A 14,796-nucleotide genomic window follows, 5' to 3' on the forward strand; every position below is an offset into this window, starting at 1 on the left:
GAATGACTGTCCATCCGATTTGTATACGTTTAACCTTACAAAAATTTGTTGGCCAGGCGCGGTGGCTCATGCCTGTAATCCCCGCACTTTGGGAGGCTGAGATGGGTGGATCACGAGGTCAAAAGATGGAGACCACGATGGCCAACATGGTGAAACCCCATCTCTAATAAAAATACAAAAATTAGCTGGGCGTGGTGGTGCACAACTGTAGTCCCAGCTACTCAGGAGGCTGAGGTAGGGGAATTGCTTGAACCTGGGAGGTGGAAGTTTCAGTGAGACAGGATCGTGCCACTACACTCCAGCAAGGGTACAGAGCAAGACTCTGTCTCAAAATAAATAAATAAATAAATAAATAATAAATGGAATTGTTGGTCAGATTTTCTTTACTTTTAATAATTATTTTACATTTTTTTTTTAAGTTCTGGGGTACATGTGCAGAATGTGCAGATTTGTTACATAGGTAAACGTGTGCCATGGTGGTTTGCTGCACCTATCAACCCATCCCCTAGGTATTAAGCCCAGTATGCATTAGTTCCTTTCCCTAAGGCTCTCCTCACACTCTCCCTCAACAGGCCCCAGGAAGTGTTGTGCCCCTCCCTGTGTCCATGTATTCGCCTTGTTCAGCTCCCATTTATAAGTAAAAACATGTGGTGTTCGGTTTTCTGTTTCTGCATTAGTTTGCTGAGGATAATGGCTTCCCGCTTTACCCGTGTGCCTTCAAAGGACATAATCTTGTTCCTTTTTATGGCTGCATTGTATTCCATGGTGTATATGTGCCCCGTTTTCTTTACCCAGTCTATCATCGATGGGCATTTGGGCTGATTCCATGTCTTTGCTGTTGTGAATAGTGCTGCAGTGAACATACGTGTGCATGCATCTTTACAATAGAATGATTTATACTCCTTTGGGTATATACCCAGTAATGGGATTGCTGGGTCAAATGGTTTTTCTGGTTCTAATCTTTGGGGAATCACCACAGTGTCTTCCACAGTGGTTGAACTAATTTATATTCCCACCAAGAGTGTAAAAGCATTCCTATTTCTCTGCAACCTAACCAGTATTTGTTGTTTCTTGGCTTTTTAATAATCACCATTCTGACAGGCGTGAGATGGTATCTCATTGTGGTTTTGATTTGCATTTCTCTAATGATCAGTGATGAGCTATTATTCATATGTTTATTGGCCACATGCATGTCTTTTGAAACCCCAGAAGAAAATCTAGGCAATACCATTCAGAACATAGGCATGGGCAAAGACTTTATGATGAAATCACCAAAAGCAATTCGAACAAAAGCAAAAAATGACAAATGGAATCTAATTAAAATAAAGAGCTTCTGCACAACAAATGAAACTATCAACAGAGTAAACAGAAAACTACAGAATGGGAGAAAATTTTTGCAATCTATCCATCTGACAAAGGGCTAATATACAGAATCTGCAAGGAACTTAAGCAAATTTACAGGAAAGAAACAAACAATGCCATTAAAGAGTGGGCAAAGGATATGAACAGACACCTTTCAAAAAGAAACCCAATCTTTTAAAAATTATGAATCAACTCTCCTCACTTAAAAAGACAAAGGCAAATTGAGAAAAAACAACCAAATTCTGATTAAAACTTTTTGTTGTTATTTTAAAATACCCCTGAGAATGAAAAAATCTTGTTCAATTTTTGGCTCTTGTAGAAAATATCAAGTTTGAATATAGTCAGAATCTAAAACTGGTTTTAGAAATGTCCAGATCAAGTGTGTGTGTGTGTGTGTGTGTGTGTGTGTGTAATATGTGTGTGTGTGTGTGTATATATATAAAAATACTAAATGTATATAATATAATAAATATATATTCGTGTATTTATCATATATTCTATAAATACATATATGATGGTGATACAGAAGGTGGCAGAGAAGTTCTGGGTAGAGAAGGGCAGGGTCGCTGGTGAGGGTTCCATTCTCAGACTTGTGCCTGCAGACCTAAGTGAGAACAGGCACTCCTGTTTTTGTGACAAAATGTTGCATTTTCCAAGTCCACTCTGGCACACCATGCCTCCCATCCTGTGCCCATATAAACCGGAGACCTTAGTGGACACACACCCACATGACTGTACATCAAGAGGAGCTGTGGAGAGCAGCAGACAGCGGAAGAGAGTGGCAGGGAGTGGCAGGGAGCAGCAGGATGGCATTGCAGGGAGCAGCAGGATGGCGTGGCAGAGAAGGAGAAAAGAGGTGCCCGAACGTCAAGAGGAGTTCAGCCATTTTTGGACAATCTCCCCTTGGATAATCTCCCGGAGAAAATGATCTCCCCCACTCCTCCACCTTCCAGCTCCCCATCCACCTCACTGAGAGCCACCTCTGCCACTCAATAAAACCTGACATTCATCCTTCAAGCCACCTGTGATCCGATTCTTCTGGGACACTGGGCAAGAACTCAGGATACAGAAGGCTGTCACACTGGCTCTCTGCCCTTGTGATAAGGCAGAGGGCCCATTGACCTGATTAACATTCAATCTGTCTGCAGACGGCAGAGCTGAAAGAGCTTTGTAACACTGGGGCTGCAGGCAGTCACCCCTAGACACTACCGTGGGGCCAAGAGACCATAGCACTCACCTGGGCCTCTGCACCTGCCCATCTGCATGCTCCCCCTAGGGGTTTGAGCTGTAGTGCAACTAAAGAGGCAAGCCAATCCCCTGTCACATGTCCTGCAAAGGAAATAAAGGAACTCACCTGTTTCAATCATAAGTAAAATGTGCATATTATATATGATACATATATATACACACATATATATGAGAGAGAGATATATACACACACACATACACATACCATGTAGTATATATAATACTTAAAATTCATTTGAAATAAAATATATAGAAAACTCTCAAAAAAAATGAAGGAAAAGAGTGAAGGAAAACTAAAAGGTGAAATATAAAAGTTTTATTATAAATTTTGTTAAATATTTCTGTGTGTATATATATTATCCCTATATATGTAGTCTTTATAGCTATATAATATCTATATACTATAAACAAATCTAAGAGAGAGAGAAAGGCAGAGAGAAAGAGATACAGAGAAAAAAATCTATATGCCTCATCTCCACATAAACATGGTGCTGGAACAGAGAAATACAGAAAATTATATTCAGTTATTGCCCCAAAGACACATTATTCAGATTTCTCAGGAACACAAGACACAGAGACCAGGTAAGTAGAAAATTCTGTGTTGGAGATCTCCTGGTGTAGCTGTTTGTGTAGCTTCCCTAACTGAAAGATCCAACATTTAAATGTTCACATAAAATGTTAAAAAAAGAAAAAATTTAAATGTGACTGAATACACCATTAAATCTCCTAACATAACTCCAGCATTCTAACCACTATTAGTCATTCAAACAAGAGTTATGAAAAACTCAAAACAAGGCTCTTTCCTTCATTTTTAGTCATGTTTTTAGGTAGAAATTATTCTCATTCATGAACCTGCAGGGGATAGTATAGATGGAAATGGCAGCAGGAAAGACTTCCATCAGAGGTGAAAGCAAAAGAGAGAAGAGGAACAATTAAAAATAGATTTCCAGATTTAATCATCTTGAAGTATGGTATTTGTTAGGTTTTTAAAATGCAAAAGACATGCAGCAGTATTTTGTTTTGAGCTCCACAAACATAACAGGCTGATTTGGTACACCTGTCGTCATCGCTATTTAACATAAGAAACATATCTTGAGTGCATGTGCAACAAACCGAAAATCTTAAGTATATTTTGCATAACATATATGAGATTCTAGATGCAGGTGTTATGGCTAAAAATATGTGTTCCTGTAAAAACTTTGACAGATGAGTAAACAGAAACTGAAATGATCTTGTGCTGTTGGAGTAAAGCAGAATATTATAAATTACAACACCTATCATTTTCTCTCAAGGTATGGATTTCCATTAACAAGAATGCAGAATTAGCTTTGCAAATGGTAGGTGCAGGTAGGTGCAGGAAGCCATTATTTCTGAATGCCAGGTGGTAGACACTGCTATGATTATATTGTCATAGGAACCATTTTTTCTCTAGTTTTCCCCATATTATCCTTCACAGAAAGTAGAATGATGACAATGCAATAGATATTTGTTTTATTGGTATTGTCTTCATTTCCAGGCATACATTCTAACCTAATCACCAACCACTGTCATGTCTTTGTGTCTAGCCAAAGACTAGTTTGGAAGAGGAAGCACCTGGATTTTATTATGCTCTCTTCTACTGTTCATTGTAAATTACTGAGAGCATTTTATTTCTCTCCATTATTTCCAGTGTCCAACCAACAGATATGTTCTCTCAATCAATGACAAGATATGTATGCCATTGTTGATGCATTTTTCATATTATATATTTTTGATTTGTCAAGGATTCTGAAGATCTGCTACTTACAAATATTTTCTCTTATCTATTGCCTTGTTTTTAAAATACACACTAAAATGTGCAACAAATTCCCCTCCAAAAGACTTTCCAGTGTCTCAGTTCTTATGTCATTATCACCACTCACACGCATTCACCTGCACGCATGCATACGTGCCTGTAAATGATTTAGCTACTTTTCATAATTCAATCAGGGGTCCTCAGGTATTCAGGGCTAATTTGCATAGTATAAGTGGAGAAAAAAAGAGAGACGTATTTATATCTTTCCTAAGTGGTCCTTTATAACTATTAAGATGTCCTTAAAATAGAAACTGTAACAGTTGGCATTTTAGAATTTATCCTGCTTTCAGGTGAGTTTTCTTTCACACAGTGTTGGGAAAAATATATTTCTGCCAAAAGTATTTAAGACAGTTGATGACAACTATTAAAATAATAGTAGTCCAGTGTCAATCAGAGGTTATTAATACAATTAAATTCAATTTAAAATGTCTTTACAGTGGGCCTAATTAGAGAAAAGCACTGAATTAAATTGTCATAATTACAAAACTTCATCAGGTGGTAAATCCCATAGATAAATAGAGCCATACTCACAAGCGTGTGTGTCAATAGAGGTGTGTTTATTATTAAAATAAAAAAATACAGAAAACCATATTTCAGTATGATGCAATGAATACAAATGTTAACTTTGGAAGAAAATACAACTCATAGAGAATTTTTAAAAATTATATTGGAATTATACCATCTTCTTGTTATAATCCAGTACTTAGGTAAGAGTATGAAAGGCCTGGTTAAGTACCTAAGTTAACCATGGTGAGGAAAAGAAGATCAATTTAAAAATATATATATTTTAAATTTCTTTAATTGCTGAATGCCTGTTTGGCTAATATTTGAAATATCATTATTTAGTCCCACAACTGATGCATTTTCCTGCTTTCTCATCATTTTGTTTGCAAGTCATCTGAAAGTCTTATTTCCTCATGTATTTAACACATTACCAAAATGGAGCTGTGCTGTTATCCTACAGTATAATGTTGGAATCCTATGCTGTAATCACACGGGATAATATTGGAAAAATAGGAGTATTTAAATTATTTATTTACCTGTATTTTATTTTTTTGAGACAGAGTCTCACTCTGTCACCCAGAGTGGAGTGCAGAGGCATGATCTCGGCTCACTGCAACTTCTGCCCCAGGGTTCAAGAAATTCTCATACCTCAGCCTCCCGAATAGCTATTACTACATGTGCACCACCACAACTGGCTATTTTTTTTTTTTTTTGTATTTTTAGTAGATATGTGGTTTCACCATGTTGGCCAGGCTAGTCTCGAACTCCTGGCCTCAAGTGATCCTTCCACCTTGGCCTCCCAAAATGTTGGGATTACAGATGTGAGCCACCACACCCAGCCTAAATTATTTTTGAATGATATTTTTTCCTTCTGTTTTCAAATTACTTCCAACGGTTTCTAAAGACATGATCACAGCTGCCTGAAACATGGCTTATTCAGTCATGTCACCTAGATCACTCTCAAATGCTCCTGAACTTGTGGTCAGTCTTTCACATGGATATGCAATTTGTCCTGGCGAATCTACCTGGTGCTGCTGCTGCTGCTGCTGCTTTTCAAATAGGTTTCTCTTCTCCTCCAAAGTTCTTTCGAAGTGAGATTTGTCCCTGAGGTCTATGGAACATCTTGAGATAAATTTGTGGAATTGCCTTGCATACTTAGCTGAATAGCTCTGCAGAGATGTGCTTCTTCACCTTCCAGGTCAATTACTAGGCGACTTAGTCCCGGAGCCCTCTGCAATTCCTCCTCCTCATCTAACATTTCTGACCATTCATTTGTCTCTAAGACTCATTCCAGATCTGTTTCATGGAACCTTTGCTGTTACTTTATCTAAGTCTTCTGTAATAAGTTTTGGTCGATGCATTTATTGGAGCCTAATCATCTGCAGGAGTTGGTTGGCCTCATAGTCTGGCAGGTCGTCCTTAACAAGAAATATAGAATAACATTCCTGTTGTAATTGAGCTGAGAAAAGTGCAAGGTAGTTATCTGATGTTAAGTCTGAAACCCTCAAGAAAGTATTCGAATTAAACATTGTTCTCCTAACTTTCTAACTGTAAACAAGTATTCTTTGTAATTGCATGTAAATTATCTTACATTTAGAAAGTTGATCCTGAGCCTTTGATACTCCGGACTATTGAACAAGATTAGGTCTAAACTCCAAATTTGCAAGGCATTGCTTATAATCTGAATAGAGAAAAAACAAAAACAAAAGCAAAAAAAACCTGTCACTTCTATTTCCAGAAGGCTACTGTAAAAATGCGTTTCTAGTTTCTTCTCTAGAAACTCTTCCTTCTGCCATTCTCATCCTCTGTTCTGCATCTAGCTGATGTACAATTGAAGATAATTCCACAGGGCTAAGATATTCTCCTTATAATAAATCATGCCAGCAATGTTGAGTACAAAGCGAGCCTTCTTGTTTCTCATGAAAGATTGACTACTTGTTTATTTGTCAAAGAAGCTCCATTTTTAACCAATTATCTTAATTTCAAAAATTGTTTCACTGTGTTTTCATTTTCCTACTGTGTGTTTTCTAAAACATCTGTTTACACTAAGATATCTTAATTATGCTTTAATGTTTTTTCTTGCTGTGGCATACCAAAATTTCTGTTGAAAAAAAATGTATCCCACTTTCTTTGGTTAATGGGCTTGATATTTAATTATCTCCATTGAGTAGTACAAAAATTATATCATATTAAACTGACATCCAAAGGATTCTATGACAATAGTCCAAAATCATAAGGACTATGGGCTTCTAGTAATGGTTATTAATATAGCTCTTTAATGTTTTTAAGATAACCCTCCTAACAGACTTAATTTTCTATTACTGTGAAAATTGCTCTAAACATTATTAATAGCAGCTTAAAACAACAAGCATTTATTATCTCACATAGTTTTTAAGATCAGAAATTCAGTAGTGGTTTATATAGCTGATCCTGATTGAGGATCTTTTATAAGATTTTAGTAAAGCTGTCAGTCACAGTTCAGTCATCTGAAAGTTGACAGAGACTGACGGACCTGCTTCCAAGGTAGCTCACTTGTATGGTCAGTGGCAGAAAGTCTCGGTTGATTATCACATGAGTCTCAACATAAAGCTGTGCTCCCTTGCAGCTGACTTCTCCCTGATAAGTCACTTAAAAAAGTGAGATACTAATTCACATACCCACCAACAGTGTATAAACATTCCCTTTTCACTACAGCTACACCAACATCTATTGTTTTTGATTTTTTAATAATGCCCAATACCCACACTGGAGTAAGGTTGTATCTCATTGAGGTTTTAATTTTTATTTCCCTTATGATTAGTGATACTGAGCATTTTAAAAATATTTGTTGGCCATTTTTGTATCTTCTTTTGAGAAATGTCTGTTGTTGTCATTTACCTACTTTTTAATGGGATTATTTGACTTTTTTTCTGGCTGATTTGTTTGACTTCCTTGTAGATTCTGGATATTAGTTTGTATAAAGATATTAGATGTATAAAGATATACATCTTTGTTGGATGTAAAGTTTGCATTTTTTTTCCCAATTCTGTAGACTGTTTATTAAATATTTCTTCTGCTGTGCAGAATCTTTTCAGTTTAATTAGGTCCTATTTATTAGTTTTGGTTTTGTACCCAAAAGAAAAGCAGTCACTATTTTAAAAAGACACCTGCATGCATAGGTTTATTGCAGCAGATTTCACAATTGCAAAGATGTGGAATCAACTTAAATGGCTATCAACCGATGAGTGGATAAAGAAAATGTGGTATATTAACAACATGGAAAAATACTCATAAACAAGAATACAATAATGATTTTTTTAAATATGGAACTGAAGGCCATTATCCTAAGTGAAGTAACTCAGAAATGGAAAATGCAATACTGCATGTTCTTACTTAGAAGTGAGAGCTAAGCTGTGGATACACAAAGACGTGCAGAGAGGCATAATAGAAATTGGAGACGCAGAAGGAGGGAGGGTTTGAGGTGGGTGAAGGATGAAAAATCATCTATTAGGTACAAGGTACTCTATTCAGGTAATGGATACTCTAAAACTCCAGGCCTCACCACTATACAATTCATTCATGTCACCCAAAACCCCTTGTACTCCTATAACTATCGAAATTACAAAAACAAAAAGAGGGACCAAGATGGAGGTCACAATATATTTTATAACTCAATCACAGAAGCAACATACCATCAATCTCTCATATTCTATTGGCCACATCGATCAACCCTAGTAGAAGGTGGGAATGGACTGTACAATGGAATCAATACTAGGAGGTGGAGACCAATGGAGGTTACCTCAGAGGCAGGCAGCCCCACACATGATCAAGATAAGTCCATATAACTTAGTATTTGAGAACTAGAATAAATTTCCTAAAAGGGTCCTCTAATAAGTCCATCAGGGCTCTAGGTGAAAAATCAGTCAAAAGCCATTTTAAAAATAAGCATAGTTTACATTATTCTATGGCATTTTCTTTTGGTCACCACTCAGTGATTTCTAGGGCCTCTGTTCCACCTGCTGTCCAAAGCAACCAGAGGGACTACATAATGCTAGTCACCTTGATGAGCTCCAAATACTTAATATATCTCCCTCTCTTCCCCAACGCATGAGCCTGAAACTTGAATAGTTATGATGTTGTCCTGAAGACTATATAATGTGTTTTGAACTAACAACCAATCTTTGAAAAATGTCCTCCCATAAGCAGAATGCAGTTGGAGACAAAGCACAGAAGTTGAATCACACCTAAATACATAGTTGGGAAAAAGGTCTATTGTTATCACCCATGATTCGTGGCTTTGCTCATTTGAAAGTCTGGGTTCTGAAGAATGCTTCCAAGATGAGTCATGTTGATTTAGATGAGATTATCTCTGGCCAAAGTAGCTTTTCACATGATTAAATCAAAAGTCAAAACAGGGTATTTATATTGGCTGGCATGATCAATCCTCATGATCCAAATAGATAAATATTACATAAAGGAGGAAAGAATATGAATAGAATTCAGATGACCCCCTACTACACCCACTAGCATAACAGCACAGAGGCCTAAATGTTATTGTAATCTGTACAGGCAGGAACACCAAAGTCACAGATATTTATTAACATAAGTTTGGATCATAGAATTAGGTAGAGAACCCTGTCAGGTTGAGATTGCTGTCTCAAAACCAGAAGAATTTGAAATGGGTGATAGAGGAGGTAATTTGTAAATTATATGTTATAAACTAGAGTATCCATTTTTAAATCTTTGCTAGTGTTTGCACTTATATTTATATTGTAACAAATTTCCTCCTGTGAAAAGCAGTAAGTATTTTCTACAGAATTCAAACAGAATTGGATGCAAAAATTACTGAAATTTTAGGCAATTTTCCCTTGAAAATGAAATTTGTTTCAGTTGTACAAGAAATATTTGTATTATGTCATATAGGATAAATTTTTTCTAAATAAAAGAAGATTGTATGTATAATTTTGGTTATAGTAGATATTTGTTACTTGTTAATTATCCATCGTGTAAATATCCCTTGAATTGTCAAGGAATCCCTAGTGTGATGGTGGAACTTGAAGCAGGCAGGGCCCCATCCTACATTCATACCCTAATAGCTCATAGACATATAAACTTGGGTTGAGCTTGAATTCACATATTTCTTTCTCAGGCATTGGATGTTAAGGGAGAGTGAAAGTTATTCAAGAAAAGTTTGAGGTTATTTAAGTTAAAATGATCAAATTTCCAAGAGTGGCATTCCTGAGTGATGACAGGGCTGTTTCCACAAACATTAATGTTCAGAGTAGCATCTAGCCAGTCTGTTTCAGTAGCCTGTTGTCTACTGGTTAGTTATCTTGTTCTTGCTTAATTTTTCAGCCTGGTCCTCCAGATTTACCCTAGGAGCAATTTTATATCATTTATTAAGTTATTTTCATTTTCATGTTACATTTTTGGTTTTGCTACCAAGTAGTAGCAATTTGAAAAATGCTGCTTTGATGTATATAGCAAGTACATACTTCTCCTTGATGGGGCTCCTGAATATAAGATAAACAAGTCAACAGTCTGTTGATGAAAAGAGAAGAGAAGGAGAAGAGAAAGTGGAAATTATCAGTTTACATTGCACCATGTATCAAGTAAATGTGGGTTTGGAACCTTTATGTCAAATTTATTGCACAATAAAGCATAAGAAAGTATTATGGTTGTGTATTTCTTTTTTAGTCTATTTTAAACTGTTAGTAGTTTATTGTACAGTTGGTAGAAGCTGGAGCAGCATATAAAACATTGAATATTGCAGTTAGGTAAGTCCTAGGGTTGTGAAATTTGAAAAGGTTTGCTAAGATTCTTTATTAAATCAAGAGTCAACTTTATAGACTCATAGTGACTCAGAAGATTGTATTTATTTATTTATTTATTTATGTGACAGGGAATGAAACACAGCAATGCCAAAAGATCAAACTGAAAAATAGTTTTAATATTTTGTTGAAGAAAATACAAATAATTTTAATCACTTCATCTGCTTTTTCTGAAATTTCTTGTTATACTTGTTTTCTTAATCTATTCTTTTCTTCTTAAGATAGTGTCTCGCTCTATCACCCAGGCTGAAGTGCAGTGGAACAATCATAGCTCACTGTAGCCTTCAACTCCTGGACTCCAGCAATCCTCCCACCTCAGCCTACCTACAAGCTAGGACTACCTGACTCATTTTTTTGTTTGTTTTTCTTTTTTATAGAGACAGGGGTCTCCCTATGTTGCCAAAGCTTGTCTTGAACTCCTGACTTCAAGCAATCCTCCCACCCTGGCTTCCCCAAATTTTGGGAAGTCACAAGTAGGAGCCACTGTGCTCAGCCTCAATTTTTATTTATAAATATCTTGTTGTTAGCTCACCTATAAAGTTATTTTTTGTTTACATTTTTTCCTATGTGACCACATCCAGTTTTACAGCTTTAAATAACATCAATATTCCAATGCTTCTCAAATCTCTGTCTAAATCTGAGCTTTTCTCTGAACTGCAGATTCATATCCACAGCCACATAATATTAGGTGATGGAATCATATGAAATTGATGACATTTGACTCTTTTGGACTCACAAAATACTTATATTGTTCAAATTATCCATATCTTTACTTGGATATTATATACTAATGTCACATTTTACATTTTCAAAACATAGCTCATAATTTCCATCCCCTTAAACTCCTTGTCAAAACTTTTCCGAATTCAGGCTTTTAATCGCAGTAAATGGCAACACATTTTACACACTTGCTCATAATTGAAACCAAGAAGGTTCTTGATTGGTTATTACTTCACATAACTCTAAATTCAGTTCATTAATAAGCCCTATTTTTCTACTTCCAACATATTTTATAGCCACTTATTTCTATCCTTAGGAATAAAATCCAGTTAAAGTCACCATTACTTCTTGGATTGGCTATCATTATGGTCTCCTGATTAATTTCCCTGTCTCTACACTTGACCACTTTTAAAGGATCTGTTCTGTTCATAAAAGAGAAGGTATTTTTAAAATGTAATTTATATCATCCCATTCCTATACTAAAAATACTTGTCTCCATATCACATTTAGATAATCAATATTATTTATTTATTTATTACTTTGGGTAATTTTTATTTTTATATATAATTTCAAAATTACATAAAAGTTAGAAGAATAGAACAAAGAACTTTCATACCTAAACAAAGGGTATACAGATGGTAATTTTTAAAATGTTTCTATCCATTTGTTTTATCACTCCTTGTTGTTCTCTCCTCCTCCCAACCTTCTTTCTCCTCTCCCTCCTCCACTACACTGATTGTTTTTGGAGCCATCTGACAGCAAGTTGGAGATATCATGACTCTTGACATGATTCACTAAGGACCCAATATTACCTCCTTGGTATGCCTATGCATAACCTAAATCTAATCATGAGGACACATCAAATAAGCTCAATGAGAGGCGCATTCTGCAAAATATTTGGTCTACACACTTCAAAAATTCAAGGCTGTGAAAGAAAACATATATTGATTATTTACCATAGCCTATAAAATGCTACATATTCTGAGTCCAGCTATTTCTCTGACTTCATCCAGCAACACTCATGCCTTTCTCATTATGTTCCAGACACTCCATTGTTTTTCATTTTTATTTTTCTCCTGCAACATGCCAAGCTTGCTCCCCTTCCTTAGTATCTTGCTGGAGCACTCTTATCTTAGATCTCTTATCTTAGATTTCCCTACAGTGATCACCTTCTTGTCATTGCTTTTCCAGTTCAAATTCTATCTAACAGAAGTAACTTCCTTTAGATAGACTTATATTTCTCTCCTACAGTACTCTGTTTTCTTTACCTCATAAAACTTTACTTGAGGTTTAGTATAGTACTTTTACTTTTTATTACCTGGTTTTCCTCTCCCCCCTCCCCTTTATCTTCCAGAATACTAATTATTTTACAATTGGGACTTGCTTACCTTGATTACTATTATAAACTCTGCACCATGTTCCAGTAATCTGGTAGTCAATTAATAGACGTGTTGAAAGAATGTAGAAATAGATTCTGTAAACTGATAAAATGACATAGACTATATATTCATTTTTAAGAGGTTCATGCACTAAGAAATGTGTAAAGCAATGTATTTTGATAAATTATAAAATATTTCCTGAATATTTTGTCAGAATTTATAAATATTTAATAATTCAATCTGATTTTTACAGGTATGAATTTTTCTTTTAGTTACCTTGGGTGCACTTACAAGTCTAGTGAACCATCACTTAACTGCCTTGAAAGAAGAGATTGGTGTCAATAATTGAGTTACAGTTGCAAAAGACATAGTACATCTTGTTAAATTTTGAAACATGAGTATGACTTCAAAATAATTATGTAGATTCTGGCTATTAAAGGAAGAGGAAATTAACATGGAAATAATTAATGTGATGTTGTCTTGTATCAATTTAGCTAAACTAGAATTACATAATTTGAAATTCCCTTTCCTTTAAGGTTCTAGTGCAGTGTTGGCCACAGAATAAATTTGTGCATGATTTAGAAGGTGGAAGTGAAGCAGCAGCAGCCCATGTTTAAACTCCGAAATTTGATGTAAAGTCAGGTATGGTTTCAGATAGCTCACATTGTACAAGTCTGCCAGATTATCTTGTTGGCATGAGGAAGTAGTTGGATCTGCAGCACCTGGAGGTCCCACTGAGTCTCTGTCTTCAGCATTTTCAAGTACTTGGCCAAGTGCTTTTGAAATTCCATAGTAAAGTGCATCAACTGTATTGTAGGTCATGAACATTATCAAAGTTGGAGGCTTCAAAGCAGTAAGACAAAAACGCAAGTTCGAATTTCATTTATTCTTATTGATTACAGGCCAACTACATGGATTTTTAGTTTAGTTAGTTTTTGTTGTTGTTGTTGTTGTTGTTTTTCATCATGCTTTGTAGTGATTTAGCAGCCTGGGACAATGTAAGATACAATTTCTAAATTGAAGACAAGTTGCCACATCTGTCCCCTCCTTAAATTAAGAGAGAGGCATGATGTTTATTGAGATTTTTAGATTTACTAAGTGACAAATATCTCACTTTGGCTTGCTAATCCAAAACTTTTATCAAGTAACCTGAGAAGCTACTAGTTTGGAGTGTGGCTCAAATCAAGAAAAGGCTCTTTAGCAGGTCTAGGTTGCTTGCAAACTGCTCTGCCACTTGGACCATATGACTCAGCAGATCCAATTTTTCTTGACATATCTATGACAACCAGGTATGCTGTACAGAGCACTGGGCAGGCATGTGCGGATAATCATAATGCAACTCTAAAGATTTTAACAAAATTACGCCACTCTCTAAGGATAACTATTCTTATTTTAAGAAAAAGATCTGGGCATGTTACAGAGCCTGAGTAGAGACTGAATGCTTGACAATTAGCAACAAATTTATAATGTGAACATCATGAAAAGGATGTTGTCTGACTGACCGAACCATAAAATTAGGTGAGCACAGCAGCACTTCATCATCAAGCAAAATTGTTATATATGAGATTGAGTTCAAGTAAGTCCTGCAGGCTCAAATAAGGCATCTTAGAAAGTGGTCCACATGTCCATTGTTCATATGCCTGTTAAATTGCTTCCTCACTTTCAATACTTGTTATGGTTTCTTATGTCCATTAGACCAAAAACAATACTCTAGCCCATTTATAAATGATTCTACATAATATGTTGATACTACCTGAATGTGGAGCACTACAAAGTTTTAGCTTCATACTGGAAAATCATTTTTAAAATAATGATAAAGGAAAATCTTTCCAGTTGGCAGAATTTTGAGCAGTACACCTGATTGTTCATTTTACCAAGAAGAAGAAATGCCAGATGTAATGATCTGAAGTCATTCATGACAAGTGGCAAGTTATCTGGT

General features: G+C 35.8%; 1 pseudogene; it reads right to left on the reverse strand.

The window, feature by feature from the left end:
• Positions 1–5,814: 5,814 nt before the first annotated feature.
• On the reverse strand, positions 5,815–13,685 carry LOC126960647 (ataxin-3-like; annotated as a pseudogene).
• Between the last annotated feature and the right edge of the window lie 1,111 nt (positions 13,686–14,796).

This window comes from Macaca thibetana, chromosome 8 (assembly GCF_024542745.1).
Source record: "Macaca thibetana thibetana isolate TM-01 chromosome 8, ASM2454274v1, whole genome shotgun sequence".
NCBI lineage: Eukaryota > Metazoa > Chordata > Mammalia > Primates > Cercopithecidae > Macaca > Macaca thibetana.